Source organism: Giraffa tippelskirchi, chromosome 4 (genome assembly GCF_054371585.1).
Source record: "Giraffa tippelskirchi isolate mGirTip1 chromosome 4, T2T-mGirTip1v1.2.pri, whole genome shotgun sequence".
NCBI lineage: Eukaryota > Metazoa > Chordata > Mammalia > Artiodactyla > Giraffidae > Giraffa > Giraffa tippelskirchi.
This window is the reverse complement of record NC_137278.1, coordinates 17,260,281-17,277,119: the sequence shown is the minus strand read 5'-3', so window position 1 is coordinate 17,277,119 and position 16,839 is coordinate 17,260,281. Positions and strand designations below refer to the sequence as shown.

Here is a 16,839-nt window from a genome sequence, read left to right as displayed (position 1 = left end):
GAGTGCAAAGTCTGGCCGTTTAACTGGTGAAAGCTGAGACTGCAGGGAACTTACTAATTTTGCCGAATTTCCTGCCTCGTGAAATTCTTGGGTGCAAAGCGCCTGCCAACAGCTCCGCGAACAGGTCTCTCCCCACTCGGACGGGCTCCCGTCAGACTGCGCCTGCAGCATCATGACGTCTTATTTCTGGGTACTTCCAGACTGTGACCTCAGTCAGCACCGGCACCAAGCTTGAAGCTCTGTGGGAACATCTCGGAGCCTCTGTGGCTGGGGTGCCGGCTGTTGGCCGAGTGTGACAACGTTAAATATAACAGCTGATGATGTCATCAGAGCCCGGAGAGGAGCGGCGTCTGCCAGCATCGCAGCCGCTGGCGCCTCGTCTGCCCGCGTCCTGTCGGCCCCGCCGCTGTGGCCAGACGGCCAGTTGGCCGGAGGCTTCTCCTCTGGTAATGAGAGGGCTGGGGGAGGGGGACCTCCGAAGGGGTTTCTGGCTCCAGAATGCTGTGATTCCCTCGCACACTAGCAGGAGGGCAGCAATCCAGTCTCCGCCGGCCATACCTTCTGCCATCTCCTCTTGGACGCCTTGCTGAAGCACGTGGTGGCCCCGGGTGGCTGTGTGGCCTTGACCAGGGTGAGGGTGACAGCTGTCAGGTCCAGGGCAGCCCCGTGGCCTGGAGATGGGGTGGGTGACTGAGAGACAACCAGACCAGGTCCCCAGTCTCCTGGCTGGCGCTCATCAAAGGCACCCAGGCACCCCCCATGCCGCTGGCCCCTGTCTCAGCATATCCATGGGCCGAGCCGGCACATGCAGGGCCCCCAACTCCAGATCTGGATTCTGGGAGGGGTACAGAGCAGGCTTATCCAGGGGCAGCTTACCTCCCTGTGACAGACATAGCTTTTTTTTTTTTTTTTGAATGTGGATCATTTAAAAATCTTTATTGAATCTGTTGCAATATTGCTTCTGTTTGATGTTTTTTGGCCTCGAGGCATGTGGGATCTTAGCGCCCTGACCACGGATCAAATCCGCACCCCCTGCATTTGAAGGCCAAGTCCTAACCACTGGACCACCAGGGGAGTCCTTGGGGACACAGTTTTGGTCAAGCTCAGGTGATCAGGAAGAGGGTCCTGTATGGTATTCAGAGCCAACATCAGTAAAATGATACTCACCAGCAGACCCGGGTAAAACAGGTTAAATGTGCTTTCTTTCTGAATCCCCAACTTTTTTTTTTTTTTCTGAAAAGGATGCTTCTGCTTATTGCTTTTCATGCAGCCACTTGCTCAACACTCAGGACCCACTGGACACCCCCGCCTCCGTCATTTACTCGTTTGCTCACGTGTTGCAAAGCCCAAGGATCCAAGTGCTCTGTGCTGGGTGAGAAGGTTGATGAAATGAACCCCGAATGCTTTCTTCTGGTTCTGGCCACGCACCATGTCCTCACTGTCCTCTTGTACATTGTCACCTGCCTTCACTCAACTCAATACACAAACATTTAGCGATCACTTCTCATAGGCAAGGAGCTTCCTCTGTACCCTGGCTTTTGATGTGGATCACCTTGTGTCATTGTCACCCTAGACTTGATTCTGCTGGGAGAGTCAAGTTCCCTGAGGGCAAACACTTTCCTCTGTGTCCATATCCCAAAGAACCAGCCATTAGGGGTTTTGTTAAAGATTTATTTTAGTGTTTAAAACAATAGCAATACAACAAGTGCTGAACTTAAAAGAAACCCAGTAGTGATGTAGAAGTGATGAGAAATCTTACCCAAGGACCTGTAAGCTTTATTTCTAGTGGGTAAAAGACAGCTAGCTACAGCTGCTGTTGCCTGGGTCACTTGGTCATTATCTCTGATGATCTCAACGGTTTCCTTCTAGATCCAAATTATGATCCCATTTGAAAGATGAGGAACTAAGGACTTCCCGGTAGTCTAGTGGTTAGGATTTTGCCTTCCAATGCAGGGTGGGCGAGTTTGGGGAGCTAGGATTCCACATGCCTTGTGGCCCAAAAACCAAAACATAAAACATAAGCAATATTGCAACAAATTCAATAAAGATGTTACAAAATCATTTACATCAAAAAACAAAAAAATCTAAAAAAACCAAAAAACAAATAAATGAAGATGAGGAACCTGAACCCCTCTCACAGTAACAAATGTGGTAAATGAAGGTGTGAGTTACACTGAGAGCTGTTAGGTCTTTTAGACTCTGGAGCTGAGATCTTGCTGTGAAGTTGTGCTGCTTACTCTCCTCATTCACTGTGTTCATTGATAGGTCAGATTTAATGTAAAAGGTCACCGTAGAGATGGGGCTCCTGCTTTGAGAGGACATAAAGAAGCCCAAGATAGCTTAGATAGATCTCATTCTCACAAGTAGGATATGTCCTCATGGAAGACGTGAAAGTGCTGAATAAGAGGCCCAGAGGATGTGTGTGTGTGTGCTGTCTCAAGTAGTTTTATTGAACATTTGTGTTTCTTTATAAAGCTGGTGGCACCGATAGAAATGGGCCAGAAAAAATTTGAGAACCAGATTTTAGTCCCCTCTGTCTTATTGGCAATTTTGACCTCTGGATCCTACGGTTGTTTATCTCTGAAATATGAGCATTATAATTTGCCCACCTCACCTTGGCCTGATTATTTGAATGTTAGCTAATAGAACCAGCTGTTCTTGCAGGAACTCATCCAAATGGTTCCTTCTTTGAGAGTGGAGAGATGTTGAAGCTTTAGGTATCATCAGGGTAAAGCTGATTGGGGGTGATGGAAAGACAGGATTCCATTCGATTTGCAGCTTTTCCTTAACTCTAGTAAAAAGGTAGGAGAAGACTAATGATTAAGGCACGCACTTTCAGTAGATGAAATAGTTTCCTCTGAGACCTCCACACAACAGAACCTCGGAAGTTGGAGGTCATACACCTGTACATGATAGTGAGAGTCATTATCACCAGGAAACTAGTGAGGTTTGCAAAGGGACATTATGGTGGCTCTTCTTTGCTTTGACAAACAAACCTCTGCTGTCACTAGGTCTTCCTTCTGTCTGTGTCTGTCAATAAAATAGAGTGGGGGCAGGCCTGGGGAGAGGAACCCTTCCACTGACTGCTTCCTGGATCTCAAAGAGGCTCAGCTGTTGCATGGACAGAAATGAATTTGGCACACGGCACATAGCTGGACGCATATTCTTCATCTCTGGGAGAAACTACTGATCCAGTCAGATTCTGAATCCTTCTAGATTCAGGATGATGGCGTCTGTCATGATAGCATGTGCTTTCTTAGTAGAAAGACTGCATGCAGGTCTTTGAAAATCATAGTGCATGGTTCCTATAGCTGGTGGGAGGAGGTGGCTCTGAAATACACTCTGTTAAGTATGTCTTTAAGGGTGACTTCCTATGTGCTCCTTCATTAGGATGAAGGTGATGGACAGGGGCCTGTGATTGGGGTGGCGTACTTGCGGCTTAGCATCAGAATTTAGCACCTCTAATATGTTGCCAAAAGGATGTAAGCCATTGAAAACAAAATGGGCTTCTCGAGTTAGGAGTGGTGGTTTTTGTCTTCTGTGAGGCTGGGACATGACTTTTCCATCTACTTGGCATTGTTAGAGGGTGTCTAGCCAAGGTCATTGATCCCACTTTTGTAGTTCTGATAGCATTTGCCAAGCTAATATAGATATTTTTCTTAGCCATCATGTATGAAGTTCTTATCATTTAAAAACATTAAAGATTTTTCAGTTGGGGAGATGGAGGTGTCGAGGAGAAAATAGACAGATGCTGCAACTCAAACCTTTTGTTTAAAATGTATTCAGTAAGCTATTAGTCTTCTGGTGGCTGTTATTTTTCTTTTTATTTCTTTTTTTTGTAATGAAAGTATTCTAAAAGTAGTATATGCTCATGGCAGAGAGTGCAAAAAGTTCTAAAAAGTATAAAGAATCTAAGAAAAAAATGATCTGTGATTTTGCCACCAAGGGGCAACCATCAATATTTTGGCTTATTCTTCTTTCCTCTTTTCAGAGGGAGATTACTAAGGGGTGTGTGTGTGCTTGTGTGTATGTATAAAATATTTTTGCTAAAACTATACTGTCTATTTAACTTGAATCTTGTCCTTTGAACTCAGTATTACAGAATGAGTCCTTCCTATGTTGTTAAAATCTTTGCCAACATTTTTTTTTTTTTCTGGCTTAAAAATTGCTTTCAGTACCACATGTTTTTTGAGATTAAAAAGCAAACCCCCTTGATGGGGCTTTAGTTTGAGTATTTATTTATTTTGGCTGTGCTGGGTCTTCATTGCTACTCTGGCTTTTCTCTAGTTGTGATGAGCAGTGGCTACTCTCTGGTTGTGGTACGTGGGCTTCTCACTGCAATGCCTTTTCTTGTTGTGTATCACAGACGCTAGTGCAGAGGCTTTAGTAGTTTTAGCTCCAAGGCTCCAGAGCATTGGCTCAGTAGTTATGGCACACGGGCTTAGCTGCTCCATGGCATGTGGAATCTTCCCGGACCAGGGATCAAACCAGGGTCTCTTGCATTGGCAGGCAGACCCTTCACCACTGAGCCACCAGGGAAGCCCAAGTCCAGGTGTCTTAAAGCAGCTTTTTCACCCTAAGGAGAGATATTCCATTTATTCCTGTTCACAAGTTACAAAATGTTTCATTCATTTGTGACTTTTGGTAGGAGTAGGGGCAAGATTGGGAAGTGACATTAGTTGTTTCATTAGCCAACACTCATGGATAAAATCTGGTTGTCTATATCCTTTCCAGCAAATGCATTGCTCTGCCCCAAATTTAATCTCCATTGAGATTTCTCAATGAAATTCTCCCCACTTTATTTGGTATTCTTCACCAAACTGGTTTTTAAAATGATTTTCATGGACCATAAATTCCGTTCATCATATAAAAACTCTGAAACCCAGGTCAGGCTCAGTGTACAACCCCCGAGGGAAGGTCCACCTGCTTCTTTATATTTTTCATGGTGCTTGGCAGTCCTCTCCTCTCTTCTCTCCCTCACACACTTTGGCTGGAACAGAATGTTTCCAAGCAGGTGTGTCCTAACCCAGAAGCCTGGGTTTAAGGATGCTTTCGTGAAAACAAATGAGCAATGAACATATTCAGTGCCATACAATTAGATCTCAAAATAGCAACTTTAGAGTTTTTAAAATAAAAGATACCATCCCCAATGGAGATGACATGATTTCAAAAACACCTACAGTGTAACATTTCTACATGAGTCAAAAAATAGAGATACAATTAAAGAGATATAGGCAAAGAGAAAAAGAAAGGGGTGTGATTTAGGCAGAAACTAACTCACATAGAAAAAAAAAATTGACCAAAAAGATGAAAATAGTGGACCAGAGAAAAATTTTCTCTTCCTTAAAAACACATGCACAGAGAATGCCAAGGAATGAGGGAGAAAATGGAATAAGCTGCAGAAGTCATCAGCTTTTATCTCTTTATTGTAAAATACTGCATGCATTGAAACAGAGTTTTGGCAACTGGAGGCTTGAGTCAGCATAGCCACACAGGCTGGTTTGCTCAGGACAGTCTCTGCTCTTGCCTGAAACCTTCTCACATTCAAATCCTCTCATTCACAGTGTTGCCGTTTGTCCTCAAACTTGCAGCAGTTTGGACATTAAGTTATATGTTCTCTTGCAAGGAGATCCAACCAGTCCATCCTGAAGGAAATCAGTCCTGAATATTCACTGGAAGGACTGATGCTGAAGCTGAAACTCCAATCCTTTGGCCACCTGGTGTGAAGAACTGACTCATTTGAAAAGACCCTGATGCTGGGAGAGATTGAAGGTGGAAGGAGAAGGCGACGACAGAGGGTGAGATGGTTGGATGGCATCACCGACTCAATGGACATGAGTTTGAGTAAATTCCGGAAATTGGCGATGGACAGGGAAGCCTGGAGTGCTGCAGTCCCTGGGGTCGCAAAGAGCAACTGAGCGACTGAACTGAACTGTAACAGCAAAACTCACATATTTGTGATATGGAAAATAATTAGTAAAGGCATTGGTTTCCTCCAAGGTTTTTGAAATGTGAGGTTGAAATGACAAGATAAAATTCCCTGTGTTTATACCGCCAGCCCAGATCTACGGTGACACTGGAGTGACTGAGGATTTCAGAAGAACATATAGAGTGGAGTGTGGAAGAATTAAGTTGTCTTCATGGCTATGGTCAGGATATATTACATTTGTAGGGCGAGCAGTTTTTTAGAGACCTCCCATATGTGTAGACTCCTAAGTACTTCTATGACTTTGAGTGGCCTGGTGAGAGGAGGTAATGTTAAAAGTGATGGAGGAGATGCCAATCCACTTAGCTCTCAGGGTGGACGCCACCCCTATTGATTCTGGAGGGAAAGGAGTGGAAACAGACCGAAACACATTCAAAAGATAGGGGCCCCAAAGGCAGGAATCTACTGGGAAAATCATGGGAAATGAAATCTGCATATCAACATAGAATCACGACTAATGGATCCCAGTAGTTCCAGTTTTGGAAGAACACATTAGTGGTTGCTTTTAGTGGAGATGAGGAACAGAAGCTCCTTAGGAGAACATTTTGAGATGACAGGGTTGATTATCTGGAAAAAGGTGGTTTGGTACCCGAACTCTTTAAATGTGTCCTTGGAAAGTTAAATAGATTTTACAGAGGTTTTTTTTTTCTTCTTCTTCTTTTTATTTTTCCTCCTTTTTATCCACTGTGAATACAGGACAGCATTATCTATTACTATCATCTGAAAAAAGTAGCACCCCCTTCCCCACCAGAAGTAACTGAAAAGAAATGAATACTCAAATGCAAAGGACTTGCCATTCAAAAGTCTATGAAAAGTGAAAGTGAAAGTTGCTCAGTCGTGTCCAGCTCTGTGTGATCCCATGGACTGTAGCCGCCAGGCTTCCTTGTCCTTCGCTATATTTGGGGAGGTTATCAATTGCCAGCGATTGCTTAAGTGACTGGAGTGTCAGTGACTATGCACTTCCCACTGGCAGAAAGGTAGGTTGAAGGATTCAAGTCGAATCCATTTGGGGATGATACTGTGCAGGTAACCCACTGATGTCTGCATTCATTCCAAGGGAGAGTGTGTCCTGGACAGCTGGCTTCTTGCTCCTCAATCAAGACACTCTGAAACTGTGACATGCAGGGGGATCCCCCGCCCCTTTCTGAGTCATCCAGGAAGTAAATGGGATATATCAGAAAAGTCTGATCTAGGTTTGATTTCCAGGGTCAGTTTACTGAAGGTGAGGTCGTGGGTCTCTTTCTTAATCAGCATGAGGTGGTGGGGGTAGCAGAGGGCAGTCCTGGGAAGATTTGATGAAATTCTAACTAGCTATTATACTGATATTTGAAGTACTTAGGCTTCTGCAAGGAGGCTGTTCAGTGCTTGTGGTCCCCTGGATCTTGTGGTACCTATTCTGTTGGGTAGAACTCTGGGGCACAGGCCCCGAGGGAACTACACCGCTGGGCCAGACAGCTCCATGGCTTCTATGATGTCCTTCTTATTAATCACTGTATCAAAGTAGATTTTAGTGCAGTAGCAAGGTGATCTTTTATTTAAAAGCTTTAGAAGAAAGCTAAATGAACTTCAATAGTGACACAATATCACTTAACTTAAATCTTTTTGTCACTAAAATAAATAAAACCAGTTTTCTTAAGATGTGTATCAAATTTACTCCTTTAATTCATTCATTAATAGACATATTTGCCTGTGGCTTACAATTTGAAATCTCTGTAATATTACCAGATTGCAGCAAGCTTCTGACTTTTCTAGGGAACTCCTAGAAAGTGGGGCTTTTACTGAGGGTTTTGTGGAAGACCCAGGAAACGATCATCCTTGTATCCATATGACGACACCTTGGGCATCCTCCCCGAAAGTCCCTATTATTTTTCCTGCTGTTCTCTAAAGTGGAGCCATACTCTTCATTTCCAAACCTGTTCTTATCCACCTCTCAGGCAGCTTCTGTATCTCCTGAGTTCCAGCCTCCTCCTTCCAGGTTATTTCCTGGTAACAATTAAGCTCTGTCTTTTCTTCTCCAGTTTATTTCCTCCAGGTCCTCTCCCTTTTCTTCCCTCCTCAGAAAACAAAGGACCTTCCTAAGAACCCACTATCTTTATGCTCAGGTGGGTATTCTAAATGAAGGGATATTTTGAAAATTCCCATGACAATAAAATGACTCAGTGACATTTCTGGCTGCCAGGACTGATTAGCCAGTTGTACCAAATATCATAGCATATAAAATTCTATAGGATAAAAACATTTTGATTTATATTGCAGTTTTAAAAACATTTTACTGTTTTTAAAGTGGGGAGGGAGGTGGAAGAGGGGTTCTGGAAGGGGAAAACATGTACACCCATGGTGGATTCATGTCAATGTATGGCAAAACAAATATAATATCGTAAAGTTAAAAAATAGAAAATAAACTAATTTGAAAAAGAAAAAAAAAACATTTTACTTACAAACATAAAGTAGGAAAGGGTTTATGACTATCTTTACTTTTTTGGCCTGGATATTCTTTTTCTAGTTTCTTCTGGTGGTTTACAGAATTGGTATTGACATTTCTGTATGCTCTGAATTAACAATTGACTATTAACTGATAGGTGCGTGCCTGCTAAGTTGTTTCATTCGCGTCCAACTCTTTGCGATCCTATGGACCGTAGTCTGCCAGACTTCTCCGTCTATGGGACTCTCCAGGCAAGAATACTGGAGTGGGTTGCCATATCCTCCTCTGGGGTATCTTTCTAACCCAGGGATCAAACCTGTGTCTCTCTTACAGCTCCTGAATTGGCAGGCATGTTCTTTACCTCTAGTGGCATCTGGGAAGCCCTAAATATACATATATCCACTGGTTTAAAGGGCTCAAAAGTCAAACTCAGGGTTTTGTAGTGTGATGATAAAATATACTTCTGGTGATTATATGACAATTAAATGAGATAGTGCAAGGTCTGATACTCAATGCATGTTATCTGTTACTTTCTGAAGACCTTTATCCTTCATAGCACCTAACATATTGTATGGGAATTACTAGTGCTTAGTAGTAAAGCACTAGTTGAAAAAGCACTTAGTTGAAAAAATACCTAGAGCCCAGCTGACTGACTCCAGGCCCTTCTCATAGGGATCTTTCAGAATGTCTCTTGACTTTTTGTAGTCATGCTTTTTTTTTTTTTTAATATATAAACCTATAGGACTTCCCCAGCGATCCAGTCATTTAGAATCCACCTTCCAACATACTGTTCATGGGGGTCTCAAAAAACTGGTTCCAAATCTGGAAAGGAGTACGTCAAGGCTGTATATTGTCACCCTGCTTATTTAACTTATATGCAGAGTACATCATGAGAAACGCTGGGCTGGATGAAGCACAAGCTGGAATAAAGATTGCCAGAGAAATACCAATAACCTCAGATATGCAGATGACACCACCCTTATGGCAGAAAGCGAAGAAGAACTGAAGAGCCTCTTGATGAAAGTGGAAGAGGAGAGTGAAAAAGTTGGCTTAAAGCTCAACATTCAGAAAACTAAGATCATGGCATCTGGTCCCATCACTTCATGACAAATAGATGGGGAAACAGTGGAAACACTGACAGACTTTATTTTGGGGGGTTCCAAAATCACTGCTGATGGTGACTGCAGCTGTGAAATAAAAAGACACTTACTCCTTGGAAGAAAAGTTATGACCAACCTAGACAGCATATTAAAAAGCAGAGACATTACTTTGCCAACAAAGTCCATCTAGTCCAAGCTATGGTTTTTCCAGTAGTCACGTATGGATGTAAGAGTTGGATTATAAAGAAAGCTGAGTGCCGAAGAGTTGATGCTTTTGAATTGTGGTGTTGAGAAGGCTCTTGAGACTCCCTTGGACTGCAAGGAAATCCAACCAGACCATCCTAAAGGAAATCAGTCCTGAATAGTCATTGGAAGGACTGATGCTGAAACTGAAACTCCAACACTTTGTCCACCTGATGCAAAGAACTGACTCATTTGAAAAGACCCTGATGCTGGGAAAGATTGAAGGAAGGAGAGAAGGGGACGACAGAGGATGAGATGATTGGATGGCATCACCGACTCGTTGAACATGAGTTTGAGTTAACTCTGGGAGTTGGTGATGGACAGGGAGGCCTGGCATGCTGCAGGCCATGGGGTCGAAAAGAGTCAAACACAACTGAGCAACTGAGCTGAACTGAACTGAGCTTCCAACGTAGGGGTCTTGGGTTCAATCCTTGGTTATGGAACTAAGATGTCACATGCCCTAAGTTTGCATGCCACAAATAGAGAAGCCCACACATCACAACAGAGATCCTGCACGCTGCAGCTAAGACCCAAAGCAGCCAAATAAATATTAAAATATAATAAAATGGCTCTTTAAAAAAGATAAACCTATAATTATTATCTTAAGACACTTTAAATAAAGGAGACATACTTTTTTTTTTTTGTAACTGTGGCCTACCTCTTTGTGGGACACATTACTTTTAAAGCTATAAATCCATAAATTGGTATAAGTGTACCAGCAGTCATGTACAGATGTGAAATTTGGACCATAAAGAAGGTTGAGTCTTAAGAATTTATGCTTTCAAACTGTGGTGCTGGAGAAGAGTCTTGAGAGTCCCTTGGACAGCGAGGTGATCAAACCAGTCAATCCTTAAGGAAATCAACCCTGAATACTCATTGGAAGGACTGATTCTGAAGCTGAAGCTCCGATACTTGGCCATCTGATGAGAAGAGCCAACTCATTGGAAAGGACCCTGATGTTGGGAAATACAGAGGGCAGGAGAAGATGGCAACAGAGGATGAGATGGTTGGATGGTATCACTGACTCAATGGAGATGAGTTCGAGCAAGCTCCGGGAGATAGTGAAGGACAAGGAAGCCTGGCATGCTGCAGTCTAAGGGGTTGAAAAGAGTCGGACATGACTTAGTGACCGAAATACAATAACCAAGTCTCTAAAGAACAGACTCTTACAGCTAGAAAGGGTCTTTGTCTTTTTGTTGAAACCATCTCTCACTTGAGACAGAAATGAAATCGATGGTATTTCAGGCATAGCTTCTATACACCATCCATTCATTCACTCAACAAGCATTTACTGTGTATATACTACATTTGTTAGGCACTGGGTAAAATGGTTCTTAAGACATTTAAAATCCAGTAGAAGAACCTTGCAAATCAGTCGGTCAAGTGCAGGTTAAATATTCAATATATATTGTGTGCTTAGTATATGCCAGGAGCTGTTCTGAGTGTTGTCCATGGATGAAATTTGATCCTTACAAGTCATCGTGACATAACACTCAGATTCTGAACTCTCAGCACCCATGCCTAACAGCCCAGGACGCATGCAATCTACTGCTCACAGACAGCAGAGGGAGGACCCCAACCCAGACAGTCTGATCCAGAGTCTGGGCTTTTAATGATGGTGCCATAGAAGATACTGGAATATGCGGAAGAAGCCCTGGTCCAGCCTGGAGACTGGGAATGGTTGAGGCTTGCTTCCTATAAATAGGTACCCAGGGACTCACCATCTGTAGAGACAGGTCACCAGCTTTGGATAGCTCATGAATGTACTCCTGAAAAAGAAGAGAAAACACAAAACTGAACACTATGAACCATTAGGAAAGGAGGGAGGAAGGGAGTGGGAGTGAGTAACCCGGGGAACAGTAAGTAGGTGTGGGGAGATAAGGGAGCAGTCAGTGAGAAATGGTGAGTTCTTTTTCTCGTTTCATGACTGTATCACTGAGACATATGCTCCTGCCTCCTGGTCCTGGAACTTGCCAAGATCCACCTCCTCTACCCACCAGCCTCCGCCTGAGACACCGGCCCCACCATGGCCACGCCGCTCTTGCCCTCAGTGTCACTTCCTGGGGCGGCTGGCCCACCCCTTGGATGGTCTTCCTGCCACCATTATACGTTTTCACAGAACCCTTCAGAGATCTCATCTCAACTGGAATTATTTGGGTAATTATTTAAGTGCTGGTTTGACATCTGTCTTTTTGCCCTAATTCTAAGCTCCATGAGGACAAAAACAGTCTCTCTTCTGCTCGTCATTATCCACCTGGTACCCAATAGAGTGGGCTTTCCAAGTGGCTCAGAGGTAAAGAATCCACCTGTCAATGCAGGAGATGCAGGAAACTCAGGTTCGATCCTTGGTCGGGAAGATCTCCTGGAGGAGGAAATGGCAAACCCACTCCAGTATTCTTGCCTGAATAATCCACAGACAGAGAAGCCTGACAGGTTGCAGTCCTTGGGGTCCCAAAGTGTTGGACATGACTTTGAGACTGGGCACACACGCATGTACCCAATGTAGTGCCAAGGTCAGCGTTAGTGCCTGTTAGGGGTGAATTTTGTTCCCCTCAACCCCTCAAAAAAGATATGCTGGAGTACTAAACCCCGGTGCCTTAGAACATGACTTTATTGGACGATGAGTCTTTACAAAGGGAATCAAGTTAAGATGAGGTCGTAGGGGTGGGCCCTGATCCAATATGACTGGTGTCCTTATACAAAGGGGAAATCGGATTACAGACACTCACATGGTGAGGACACTCTGCGAAGAAGAAGGCAGAGATGTGTGAGTCAAGGAACCCCTCAAACTGTCAGCAAACCACCAGGAGCTGGTGGAGAGGCCTGAAAAGGCTCCCTAGCATTTTCAGGAGGAGTCAATCCTGATGACAGACACCTCAAGCTTAGGCTTCCAGCTGCAGAGGAATAAGTTGCTCGTTCAAGTCACCCACTTTGTGGTCCTTTTTACTGTCCTCATCAAAGGAGGGATTTCAGATACACACACACACACACACACACACACACACACACACACACAATGTGAAAATGAAGGCAGAGATCTATAAGCCTAGCAGGTAGCTAACACAGTAGCCAAGAGTGAAAGTGTTAGTCACTCAGAAAGTTGTGTCTGACTCTTGTGACCCCATGGACGGAGGAGCCTGATGGGCTACAGTCCCATCAGGCTCCTCCATTCATGGGATTCTCCAGCCAAGAATACTGGAGTGGGTAGCCACTGCCTTCTAGAGGGCCTTCCTGACCCAGGGATTGAACCCAGGTCTCCTGCATTGCAGGCAGATTCTTTACCATCTGAGCCACCTGGGAAGCCTATATTACCTGATGAATATCTGTTAAATATGAAAAAGAAGAAATCATGCACAGATTGACACAGTCCTTTCCCTCACTTGGAATAAGGGCTCAGTCAATGTCTGTTGCTAAAAGGATGTTTAACGTGTCACCTTTTGTTTGTTTGTTTGCATGTTTGAATTTTATTTCCCATCGTTACTTTCAAAGCCAAATGAATTTAACTCTTTCCATTACTCTCAAGAAAAATGATGTTTTAACTTCCTCAATTCTTTATTATTCTTCATGTCCTGGATCTTGGACTAGAGAGGAAGAAGGAACAGTACAAGAGAGTGGCTGGTGCCACCCGAGACCGTGGGTGACACCAGCGATAAGGATGAAATCTTGAAAATCACACACTGCAGAGCTGGCTTTACATTGTGGGGGGAAATGTGACTCATCCATGCATTCGTGATGATGTTGCCATGCACGGATTGGTACCTGGCAGGCTGCGTTTTCTCTAGGATTTCTGCCACCAACTGTCACTACATACTTTCCAATTTGCACAATCTCATCACTGCCAAGAATGAAATCCTCCCTGTGACTTGTAATTACAAGATTGCTCCTGTTGCCCCCCTCCCCACATCCCTGGAGATTAAATTTGCACATTCTGACAAAGTCATTTCTTGATTTTGTTTTCCATACGAGTCATGAAAGGTTTCCTGAACAAGCTCCACTGTAAACAGGGAGTAGGTGTCAACTCCCAAAAGTACTTTCTCCTCTGATAATTCAATTGTTCTCTTGGTCTCCAGGCTTTTCACCTTTTACAAAACATGATGTTTTCTATATATCTTGTCTAAATACAGATATGAAAATACTGCACAGGTTTATAAGCTAAAGAGCTAAAGTTTAATTAGAAGACAAATGGGATTTTTTGGCAAATGTGTACAGAGTGTCTTGAAAGATCACTTAGGTGTCTCAGGTGCCCTTGACGGCTTGAGACTGATGTCCCAGGAAGCAGAACAGAAGGAAAGGCAGGGATTGTCTGGAATGTCACTCAGGTTGTTCAGTTGCTCAGTTGTGTCTGACTCTTTGAGACCCCATGGACTGCAGCATGGGGTCCTCTAAGCTAGAATCATATGTATTTCCTTGTTCTTTCTCTGTTACATCTCTCACATCCAATGTTATCAACTTTGTTTAGTCTTGCCTTGTATATAACTCTCAAACTTGTTGTTTTTTAAATTTGCATTGTCATAAGTTTGGTTCTGCCCTTAGCATCTCTAAGACCTGTTAACTAAGAGATAGCCAAGGAGATTTTTTTCCCCTTAAGGTGCTGCTGCTGCTACTGCTAAGTCGCTTTAGTCTTGTCCGACCTGTGCGACCCCATAGACGGCAGCCCACCAGGCTCTGCCGTCCCTGGGATTTTTCCAGGCAAGAGTACTGGAGTAGGTTGCCATTGCCTTCTCTGCCTTAAGGTGCAATCTCGTTGAAGTCTGGACCCTGATTTTGAAAGTCCGTGATGGGGTTTGAGACTTTGCTTTGCTAGCCTGCTCCTTGGTGTTGCTGCAGTGGGTTCAAGGCCCACGTCTCAAGGAGCAATGGTCCCAACAAGCAACTCCTTTTCTCACATCCTCCACCTTCCTCTTCCACTTCCTGACCTCTGCCCTGCATAACACCTCCACCAACCTTTGCAGGTCATTCTCTACAAGGTGGATGACCTTCTCATCTCTTAAAGTAAAAATATGATAATGCCACTGCCCTGTTTAAAAAGTTTTAATTAGGCTCTCACTGCTTTCAGGGCAAAATGCAAGCTTCTTGGTAAAATCTACAGGATGATGTTAGTGATCAGAAACCCACCTGCCTCTTGTCCCCTGACCTCTCAATCCATAGGAGATTTATATTCCTTTTCTTCAGGGGAAGGGACTGAAGACTCTGTTGGATTCTCAAACTGGGCTTTAGCTGAAGAAAGGGGAATATCTACTGTCCTTTCTTGATGAGGGAAATGTTATATAGATCGAGAAACAGGGACCCACATGGACGGGAAAATTTCTCTGAGCTCATCAAGCCCAGGGAGGTGCAGATACTGCACTAGACCTTCAATCCTTGGGGTCCTAGCCCAGCGCTGGTTGCACAGAGCCATTAACACTGCCCTTCATTAGTGAGTGAGATTGAGGTCCAAATGAGATGTGGAAGTGTTACAACTTCATGTCACAACAGCAAAGCAACTTGCTTTAGTTGCTTTGCAAGTCTTGAGTTCCTCCTCCTTTGTTGAGTCCACACCTGAGGAAGTCTCGACTGTACTTAGATGACAATGGAAAATAAACAGAAGAAAGAGAGACGCTCTGGCAATGCAGGAAAGGGAACTCAGACTGTGGCTGGAAGAAGTGAGCAGCGTCAAGAGGTGTGTCATATCAAGATGGTGATCAGTGAGCCACAGAAGCCATTAACACTGCCCTTCATTAGTGAGTGAGATTGAGGTCCAAATGAGATGTGGAAGTGTTACAACTTCATGTCACAACAGCAAAGCAACTTACTTTAGTTGCAACTTACTTTAGTTGCTTTGCAAGTCTTGAGTTCCTCCTCCTTTGTTGAGTCCACACCTGAGGAAGTCTCGACTGTACTTAGATGACAATGGAAAATAAACAGAAGAAAGAGAGACGCTCTGGCAATGCAGGAAAGGGAACTCGGACTGTGGCTGGAAGAAGTGAGCAGCGTCAAGAGGTGTGTCATATCAAGATGGTGATCAGTGAGCCACAGATGGAGGAGCTTGGTTACTCAGCCTGGAGGAGAGAGGCCGTGGGGCTGCGGGGCCCTTCCAGGAAGTCATACTATCAGTTTTCCAATATCTGCCAAGTTACTATGAGGGTGGAAGTGGGCTTTAGGGGAAGCCCACTAAATAGGTAGAATTGTCCAGGGATGAGAAGGGATGCACTTCGGTGTGGCAGGTGTTTCTCTAGCAGGGTTTCCATGATGACATCACATGGCTTCTGTGCATGTGACTCCTTTATACACGCAAGGTTAGATCAGATGACTTCTGCTGCTGCCTTTACCCCCAGGTCCGAGATTGTACATGCTTTAGTGAGAAAGACTGAGTGATGGATGCTCACCTCGTGAACAATTTAATGGTCTCAGAGATAGGTAAGTAGATGCCATGGATGACAGCTACAGTCAGAAAAGGTGAAAAGTGAAAGTGAAGCCGCTCAGTCATGTCTGACTCTTTGTGACCCCATGGACTGTAGCCTACCAGGCTCCTCCGTCCATGGGATTTTCCAGGCAAGAGTACTGGAGTGGGTTACCATTTCCTTCTCCAGGAGATCTTCCCAACCCAGGGGTTGAACCTGGGTCTCCTGCATTGTAGGCAGACGCTTTACCTTCTGAGCCACCTCTGACTTTTCATCAAGTCACATGTGCATCTATTCTGAATGGGTGACTATTTGTTCTCTTCTTATAATTTTCTAGGGTGTTCTATGGCCAACTTATTTCATAGAGTAAACCAAGGATTGTCAAAATGTTTCTGCAGTGGGTCAGATAATAAATTTTCAGCTTCGTGGGTTGTAGAGTTTCTGTCCTGACTACTTAACTCTGCTGTTGTAGCATGAAGACTGTCCATAGACAATCTATACATAAATAGAAGTGGCTGGGTGCCAAGAAAACTTTACTTACAAAAACAGACAGCAATCCCAGTTCGTCCCAACAAATTAGACAGTCTCACAGTGCAAACACTTTTGTGTTTAATTTGAAACACTGATGAAAAACAGAAAATGCATTCAGCATGTATTGATTTTCTATGATGTTTATGTGATCATGAGTATTTGTTTGAATGAAAGTGA

General features: G+C 43.9%; 2 long non-coding RNA genes across 3 annotated transcripts in view; one reads left to right on the top strand and one right to left on the bottom strand.

The window, feature by feature from the left end:
* The first annotated feature begins 328 nt into the window (after positions 1-328).
* The window catches only part of LOC145544452 (uncharacterized), a 43,346-nt gene continuing 26,835 nt past the window's right edge, over positions 329-16,839 (top strand). Inside the window, exons 1-4 of one of the 2 annotated variants that reach the window (XR_014081432.1) lie at positions 370-631; positions 1,271-1,372; positions 5,627-6,963; positions 9,151-11,908. This is a non-coding gene — a long non-coding RNA (uncharacterized LOC145544452). Of the gene's footprint in view, positions 632-1,270; positions 1,373-5,626; positions 6,964-9,150; positions 11,909-16,839 lie in introns of both variants that reach the window. The other variant, XR_014081433.1, reaches the window with a different exon arrangement.
* LOC145544453 (uncharacterized) overlaps positions 8,393-16,839 on the bottom strand; it is a 35,847-nt gene continuing 27,400 nt past the window's right edge. Inside the window, exons 4-5 of the long non-coding RNA XR_014081434.1 lie at positions 11,473-11,520; positions 8,393-10,844 (exon numbers count right to left, since the gene is read on the bottom strand). This is a non-coding gene — a long non-coding RNA (uncharacterized LOC145544453). The remainder of the gene's footprint in view (positions 10,845-11,472; positions 11,521-16,839) is intronic.